A 9,121-nucleotide genomic window follows, 5' to 3' on the forward strand; every position below is an offset into this window, starting at 1 on the left:
TAGAAAATTCCCTCAAATAAATCCAAAGGCACTTGATGGCATTTCTAATGGTGTTTCAGGGAAGGCAAACAGAAAACCACACAAGTATTGATCTCCATAAAATGGTTTTATCAGGGGCCCAGAGCACAATTCCTTAGCCTGAGGAGGTCTGATTTTCCTTATGAGATATAAATGCATGAGATTATGTGCGGATAGAGAGCAGGCATTTGGGAACAATCTGCATAAAACACTTCCTTTTAGTGATGTGCATACTGTTGCTCCTTTGAGGGAAAACAGTATGTGCACTGAATGCTGTAGCACATTATTCTGGTAATTCAGAGGCTTTAATCTGCTGGCAAAGGCTGTCTGGCCTCTGTGCTGACAAAGATGCTGTTTGTGTCACTGCCTCCGCCACAGGTTTGCTCCAGCACCTTTCCAAATCATTCAGTCTCCCTGTGCTGTGGTTTTCCCACCTGCAAAATGGGAACAGAATCCATCTCCTTGGGCTCCAGACTACAGCCATCACCTGGGCAATGAGCTGGGCTGGAAATGCTGTCTCCCAGCTCCCCGGGGCTTGGCCCTCTCTGTGGTCAGCAGCAGCATTAGGTTTATTTTTCTCCCATAGGATTATCCCTGCTTCTTCTTTCACTCTCACAATAATTCCAGTGTGAGCCTGAGCTCCTGGACACAAGACGCTTGAATCACTTTCAAAGGAGACCAAAACCAGGATCACCTTTGCCTGACCAAAGGAGCTCTTTCTCCTCATCTACCTGTCCAGGCATCCATCTCAGCCTGCACACGCCAAGGGAAGCATGGAGGAGCACGCGTGCCCCAGCGCTCTCCAGTAATATGCATGCCAGAGCCCATGCGGGGCTGGTGGTACCACCCGCACACGTAGAACAAAGTGCAGAGCCAGCACGAGAAACACAGGGCTCTTCTGTTCATTCAACCCCAGCTTCCGTTCGTTGGCCCAGCTTTTATACTGCAAAACTGAAGTTTCTACCTTCACCAGCCTGGGAAGATTGGGCAATGCTCATCTGCCAGCATCTTAAACGGCACACTCAGGTCACACAGGAAATCTGTGTCAGACCAGATCTTCGTGAGGGTGATGAATCTGCACCTCCAAGGGCCCTGGCCAGCGCTCCAGCCACAGCATAGGCCTTTTCCCCGGAGGAGCAGCTGGCTGCAGTGGCAACCTCAGCCCTTTGGTGGCCACCGCTGCTGGCTGCGAGCCCACTGAGCCACCTTGCAAGCAGCTGACTTGTGCAGTATGAGGAGCGTTATTTTACCATTGTCTTTCTAAAGCCCTGTTGAATGGCCATCCCGAAGAATAGAAAGACATCTATTCGTTTAAACAAGCACTCCTTAAAACGCGTGTGAAACACGCTCCAGAAAGGGAGCAGAACTGGAGCCAGTCTTATTTGCTGCCTCATGTGCAGGCTTTAATTGCGCATTATTCATTTCCTCTTCAGTACAAACAGATCTGTTTCAAGACACTTCTGCTACACAAACAACTAAAAATCCTTCTAGACGAGTGTGTGTGTGTACACATGTACCCAAGGGAGTGTCATACACACAGCAGAGATTCCCTTTTCCTTGTTCAACTGCTATGCAAGAACAGACAGAAATTAGTACTAATTGTGTTACTTCGTTGGGGCTCTTTTCAGCTTAGTTTTACAAAATCCACAGGGGAACCCAAAAAAAATTATCCGATTCTTGGTTAAGTATAGAGACACTCTCACAAGTTGCACTTGGGCAGGGGGGTATTTGCAATGACTGCTTTGAGCTGCGTTAGGCATCTGACAGAAGTGTAGTTTGCCATACGGTCCCAGGCAGAAGGGACTTTCCCCTTCTAACCAAGCAGGTGTTTGGGTGCACTACAGCCACTGCCTGCTTGCCGTGCATAGATCAGATATGTAATTATGGGTCCAAAATTGTCAGCTCTCTGCAGCAATATGGTTTGGCAGTTCTTCTATAGACAGCATCTTTTCAGAGCTGGGGCGATGAAAACAGTAAGAAACTATCAACAGAGCTGCAAGAGAGGAAGGATTCTCCTAGTCATGAGGTTTGAGCTCTCAGCACTAGATCTCCATGCCAGAGCTGCTAACTTGCTTAGAAAGAAAAAAGTGATCTGGAAACAGAAATGAGGGAGAGAAAGGTAGAGAAGCAGATGCAGGCAGGGAAGCAAATAAAGGTGTTTCCATGTCTCTGTGGCACTCAGACAGCTTGGCTGGCAGAGCCAAAAACAAATGCAGCTCTCATTCTTGGATTCAACAAGGAACCAGACAAGTTGCTTGTACTACAGGGAGGAGGAGGGGATAACCAGCCGCCAGTGCAGTACAGAGACATTTTGAACTGGATCTGGAGCCAGACTAACTGTTGGCCAAAGTCATCTCTGATATATTGCTGCCAAAAGTAGCTCAGCGTGCTTCACCTCCCCTGAGCTTCAGCAGGGATGAACCTGGCCTTGCTTTGCTTAGCCCAGTCATGATGGGACCCAACCTCAGCAAAGTGAAAAGCCCTGTGGTCACTTGCCTATCCAACACATCCTAGTTCATGAACTACAGATGGCTCTGACCCACATATTTCATTTTCCCATTTTTCTTGACATCCTTGAGCGAAGCAAGTCAAGCATGCTTTACCACAGAGCCTGGGAGACCATGGATGGGAAGGGATCAAATTTTCCAGCTTGGCTTCAAGCGTGTCACCACATCAGCAGACAACTCCTTCACCTAATGCCAGTGTGTTGTGTGTCACCTCATATTTCACACACTAAAACCCAGTCCAGTGATGCAAGTTTCTTCTCCGGCCAGCTGACTGGAAGTTATGGAGATAGCAATTACAATGAGGCTGGGATTCAGGCATGCAAAGGGTAGTGGTGGCGTGGAGCCCTTGCTTCTGGTAGGTGGGATTTCTCCACTTCTCCTAGAGTTCGTGCCAGGCCATTTAGCACATCTCCAGCCACAAGCCATCTGCAGCTGGTTTGGTTTGAAGCATCAGCGAAGGGGGAAAAGCAGGGGAGGCTCTATCAGCTTTTCCCAGGGAATGCGGTTCGGTTCCTAGCACCTCATCTTCGGTCAGGAAACCTAGACGGGGATAGGCAAAGCTGCTGAGTGTATGCAGACAGAATGCCTCAAGAAACCATGCGGAGCCAAATTACGTCCCGTTAACTTCTCGCAGCCCAGCATCTTCCAATGATACACTGCAGGGAAAGCCAGTCAGCCAGTCTCTAATACACGCTCACTCACAAGAGTGAGGAAAGGTAGTGCTGCTACCTTGGAAACTGAAGCATAGAGATGTATCAACTCACATTCAGGCACCCTAAATCCCACCAGGATTTCATGTTGAGTGCTTCTGGTGGTCTCTTCTACTGACTTGAGGTATGACTCAGTGGAAAGAAGTTAGGGTGGACATTCCCATGTGAGGAAAAGGAGGAGAGCTTTATAGACAGCACCAGGTTAACCAGTCAGCCTGGACTGATTGAGAAGAAAAGACCGCCAAGCCCCTTAGCTTAGTCTATACGCTGTGGCTCCGAGGAGCGAAACCACTGCTGTCCTCCTTCACAGTACATGGGATGACCCCTTCGCATCGAAGGGGGAGTTTGTGGCACAGACAATCTGAAGAAAATAGTCCCTGCCGCTGCAGACCAGCTGGAGCCCACGGCCAACAGCGGAAGGGTCCTAGCCTAAAGCCAGCTGCTGGGAATTGCTGTGCAGAAGGACATCAGTGGCTGGCAAACTAGTTGAATCTGGGCTGCATGAGCCACACAAGGTCAGACATCCGTGTCTTCACAGGATCAGACAAGGATAACTTGGAGAAAAAATACTGTCATAAGAGTAGCAAGGTTCCTTGCCTCAGTTTCCCTATGTGTAAACTAGGGACAATAAGACATGCTTCCCAGAGGGGCCTTGCACCATGTAATGGAAGCTCACAAATGGTGGGGTACAAGTGTTTTAGAAACACTGGAATTCTCCGTTCTGAGCAAGAGGAAGAAAGGAGAAACAAGTAAGACAGCAGTTCCTTGGAGCTGCTGTTCTGCTGCTCCTTGCAACCCCTTTGTTTTGTTTTCAGAAATGTGGTTTGCTCCCTTTTTACTGTGATGCTATTTAAGGCAGAAAGGGGATTTCATCATCTCTCCTCAACCATTCTCAGCTGCACTTCTGCATCCTCCTTGCTCCACTTGGTCTAATAAACATTTCTTTTGCCTGGTCTAGTTTCCTTCCTTGCACTCTTACATCACCTCTGTACTTATCTCAGATTCTAGCATTTCCCATTTCTAAGCACCTCTGAGAACAGCAATAAACACCATGTAAGGCAGTGTCTTGGCATAACATGTCAACTGCAGGCAGCAATCCTAAGTCATAGAAAACTCGTTTGGAAAGCTAAGATTCCTTCATTCGAGCATACCCATTTTCTAGACACTTGGCACCCATTCATTAAGAAAATCAAGATTCTACAGGAAGATCTAGGCCAAAAAGGGGAAGATTTGTTAAATAGGAAACTGCTCTTCTGTGCCCTCTGCTGCTCCCAAAAAGCACTGAAATTATCAGGGTCATTGCTTCTTTCCTTCTTGTTCCAGGACAATTTATGGCTAACCGGTATTCAGGATAAAGCAGAGTCGGACTATTCCTGTGCAAGATAATACTCATTAGGCAGACCTTCCGACCAGAAAAAAAATGTTCATTACTTCACAGGTTATTTTTATATTTTAATGTGCAAATACTATTCATATTCATGTCTTCATTAGCCTGACTTGTTTCCTATGGTTATGAAAGAAATCCTTCTCTGATAACAGTTGTTATTGCTGGAATAAATGTCTGATCATGGTCTACTGTAATAAGTCCTTCTGAATTGCCTTCTCTAATATTATTAGTTGAAGCAAACTTCTAATTTAAAGAGGTAAAATCTTCTGGAAGTGGAACATCGGCACTAATTAAGATGACAAGAACACAGGTCTGAGTTGCTGGGGATACTGGAGTCCAGATTTCTTTTTCTAACACAAGCACAAGCATCTCATTCTAGAACAGTTTTCCTTCTCTTTCTGAAATTCTGCAGCCCTTGGGCAAATCATTGACCTTAGTCTCCTCATCAGTGATTCCCTTGGGAACAAAGCTGACCAGCACTCAGCAGCTCCAGACTCAAGTCCTGGCTTTACTATAAATACCCTGTGTGACCTTGGGCAAGTCTGTATTGTTCTGTGACTTGTTTTTTCCATCTGTAAAATGGCAGTAATGATGAATCCCATGTTCTGTTGCCAAGTCTTACATTATGCATGTGAAGTGCTCACTCAATCTCTTTGTGGCTTGGTTCCTTGCCTCTGAAATATGAATAATAATACAACCCTTGTATACTCATTCTGATTATAATATCTTCATGTATGTGTTATTCAGAGTATTTTGGGGCTCTGTCACAAGGATGCAGATAATAAAGTTCCCTCTTTTCTTACCCTATACATTTTGTACTAGCTAAATTGCAGGGTGACATCCTTTAAATGATGTACAATAGCAAACAGCCAGGAGACAAAAACACTTTAAGTTCACACAGCTATTTCTGCAGATTAACGTCTAACCACTGCTGTTCATCCAGCCCCAAAACTTTTACTCAGCAAAACCCTGTCTTCCAGGATGGGTACACATCCCATCTTGATCTGAAATCTTTGGTATATATATATCTCTCTATATCTCTATATCTCCATACATATATATATATATATATATATATGTATGTATGTATTTTAATATGTAATAAAGTAACCAGTGACAAATTTTGACATTTCATACATCAATTTAAACTCAGAGTAGCTTCACAGGACTACTAGAGAGGTAATTAGGATACACAAATCTGTAAATGCCTATACTGAGCAATCTTTTATCATCTTTGCTATAAAGGTGACCTGACACCATGGTTTGATATGACACAGAAGATTTAATATAGTGCCCAACTGAGGAAAGGAATTTTGCACAGTATTAAATGATGAAGTTGTTCCATTGTACAAGTACCATCGGCATTGTTAGATTGTCACAAGACTGGGACAGGAGCTCATAGCCTGTAACTCCCACATCTGCCTTTGAACAAGGTTGCCTGTTTACTTAAGTATATGAAGCAGCTCCGGGCTGGCTGTAAATACCAGTTTTTGCAGATAAATGTTGACTGAAAATTTCCTCCCGCACTTCCCAGCAGACAGTGTTCTTCACTGCCTGCCCAGCTGTAAGATTTGATCCCACCTGGGCTTGACTGTGGTTCGGTGGCAGGGGAAAGAGCACTAATCCACTTCAAGGATCCATGTTACTGTTTTTCGTGTTACTGTTTTTCTAGGAGAAGAAGAGCTGCTGAACTCAAGGGAATATTTGAGTGTAGAGCAAGACAAGACAGATCCCACTTAGAGACTGGAATTTCTTTCTTTTTTATAATTTAAATGTTCATTACTCAGGGTCTCTGCACGGTCATCTTATCACTCTTTTTCAGATGTTCTTCTCTTGTTCATTGGATTCTACAGTCTGCTGCTAAAATTCCAGTAAAGTTAGATCAATATGAAAAGATAGTTTGCTCAGTTGCAAATTTCCAGGAACAGTGCATAATATGAACACAGTCTGAACCTCGTGGAAGTAAGAGCTCTCCTCTGTTCATGTAATTTCCAGTGCGTGCATTTAGATCATAGCTCAGCAACATAAAGGAATTATGGTAACTATGTCTAATACTCTTTTAAGAAAGTTGAATACCCAGAGCTAGTAAGATAACTAGGGACTGAAGTTTAAAAATTGCACGTTAGTCTTGGTCTCATCTCACTGCCTCGTAGCACCACCTACAGAGAGAGTGACAAAATCACATCCATTGCCAAAACTCGGGGAAACTCCCTGTCCACTGGCCAAACAAATCTATGAACTGCTAGTCTGACAGCCCTGAAGCCTCGAAATCCTCTACTACAGAATAAATGCAAGAACAGAGTCTGTTTCACCAAAAGCTCCTCGATTCACATGCAGAAGGTGCCTCTCTAGCAATGACAGAGTCAATCCAGTTCCTTTTGCCAGTTTCTTCTTTTAACTTTCTTGCAGAAGAACTTTTCTGGCAGCCAAGTGTCCCAGCTGCAAAAGGATAGTGGAATTTGCTGTGGCAAAATACATATAATGGTCCATTAAGCTCTGAATCATACCTTTGGCATAAGCCATTTTTTCAGGCTTCAAAAGATTGCAATATTTCACCTCTTCTCTGTATCTACCCAATTACACGAGATACCAATAGCATGGTGATTGACCTTCATCTGATCACTGAAGCATGAGGCCTGTTTGCCCTTGATTTAGCCTCAACAGCTAGAGACTGCGATGAGGCAGAGAGCCCTCTACTAGAGCCAGAACTCAAGAGCACAGTTTAAAAAGCTTAAAAAACTGGCTTTTGAAATGTGGCTTTAATTATCTTCCATTTAAAAAAAATACGCTTAGCTTTTTTGCCTCAAAATAGAATATTCCTCTGAAATACAGAGTATTTTTGTCTTTCTTCAGAAGCTTCAGCCAAATGCCACTGCAGTAACTGGAAAGTTCCCACCATTTTGGACGAGGCCCTGGCTGTGGGAGACAGTGGGTGTAGGAATGTGCGAGCGTGTACAGCATTGCTATCATATTGCTCATTAAGAACAGCAGCAAGCAACAGACATTAAAAAGCAGATAAGAGGGCAAAGGAAGACACAGCACTCCAAACTGCAGCAAAACATATGGCAGTGAGCTCTAGTACCAAGTAGTAACAGTGCTCCACTTTTTTGCAGTTTATGCTTAGAAAGATATTTAGGGATGGATATGTGCTGCACAGGAGGCAAAAATATGATTCCTTTTATGAACCGATGGAATGATGTCTTAAAATGCATTTGTTTGGCCTTGCTGTGCCTGTGGGAAAGATATACCAGCACCTCATTCCTTTGATGGTAGAACATTTTCTTCTATTTTCCAGTCTGCACTTATTCATTACCAGATAGATTAGATCTACTAGCTTTTCTCTGTTTAGAAAACTAGGTACTTCACAAAGTCATCAGGTTAGTCTAGCACTATCATGTCATATGCATGATGTATTTTGGCTCATCTGTATTTACCAGTGTATCTTCTATGAGTCTTTCCTGCTAACTTTATCCAAAAGTCTTGTACTGTAGTGGGATCTGTCTTACTTCAGTCGCTTTTCCTCCTTTTAAATTTCAGAACAATTTTTCCTGTTCTGAAATTGTGTTGTGTTGTTCCTGCATTGATTCTATTATTTAAACTTATACAGCCAAACACATATTTCATAGGCCTGTCTCCTTTCAATCTTTTTGTTTTGTTCTACTTGGGTAAATGGACAATTTCTATCTCCACGCATTCATTTCCTTTATGTACATGTCCACTATATACCATATTTTCATTTATGTCCTATCTCTCCCCCTCTCATCACTCCTACTTCTTCTCTTCATCTCCTTGCATGTGTGCCTGAAGAACATTTTGCTATTTGTTTTAGTTTCCTTTGCAAGGTGTAGTTCAGCTTTGCTTCTGGCAAATTTCCCTTTATGCCTACACTTCCTAACTTCTAAGATGTAGTTTTCTTTGATTAATCCTTTTTTTCCATTCCTCCTAGTTCCTTTGCTTATTCCTAATACCCACTTTGAAGTGGCTATTCACTGAGTTAGGTCTGGACCTCTTCCTTACAGAGTTTAATCCCTCTGTATACCAGATCCAGACACTTTTTATACCCTTTGCTTAAATCCCAAGCCTGCCCAACATTCAAGGCCTTGAAGTTGTCAAAGACCAGGAATGGTCAGATGCAAGCTGGCAGTGCGTACCAGCTTTGGGCACATGAGGGAATAAAGCTTTTCCCTGCGTTCATGTTCACTGTCCCACCAAAACAGCAATTGCAACTGGTTTTCTCTGTGCACACATCCAGAACTGAAAGAGCACTCAGAGACTGCTGCTCGCATGAGAAATTCCACTCGACTTACAGCCGCCTACGCCGTGCCAGGGGAAGGCTGGAAGATCATTAGCTACAACCGTTCTCATAGAATAAAAAATTGATACAGTAGATTAAAAATTAGCATGAAGAAATGAAGTTTATATATATATTTTTTAAAGCCTCTGTAAGGCAGCCAAAATGAAAACAGATTTCACCAGACCACGAAAAATGAAGTGCATGC

Source organism: Rhea pennata, chromosome 16, assembly GCF_028389875.1.
Source record: "Rhea pennata isolate bPtePen1 chromosome 16, bPtePen1.pri, whole genome shotgun sequence".
Lineage (NCBI taxonomy): Eukaryota > Metazoa > Chordata > Aves > Rheiformes > Rheidae > Rhea > Rhea pennata.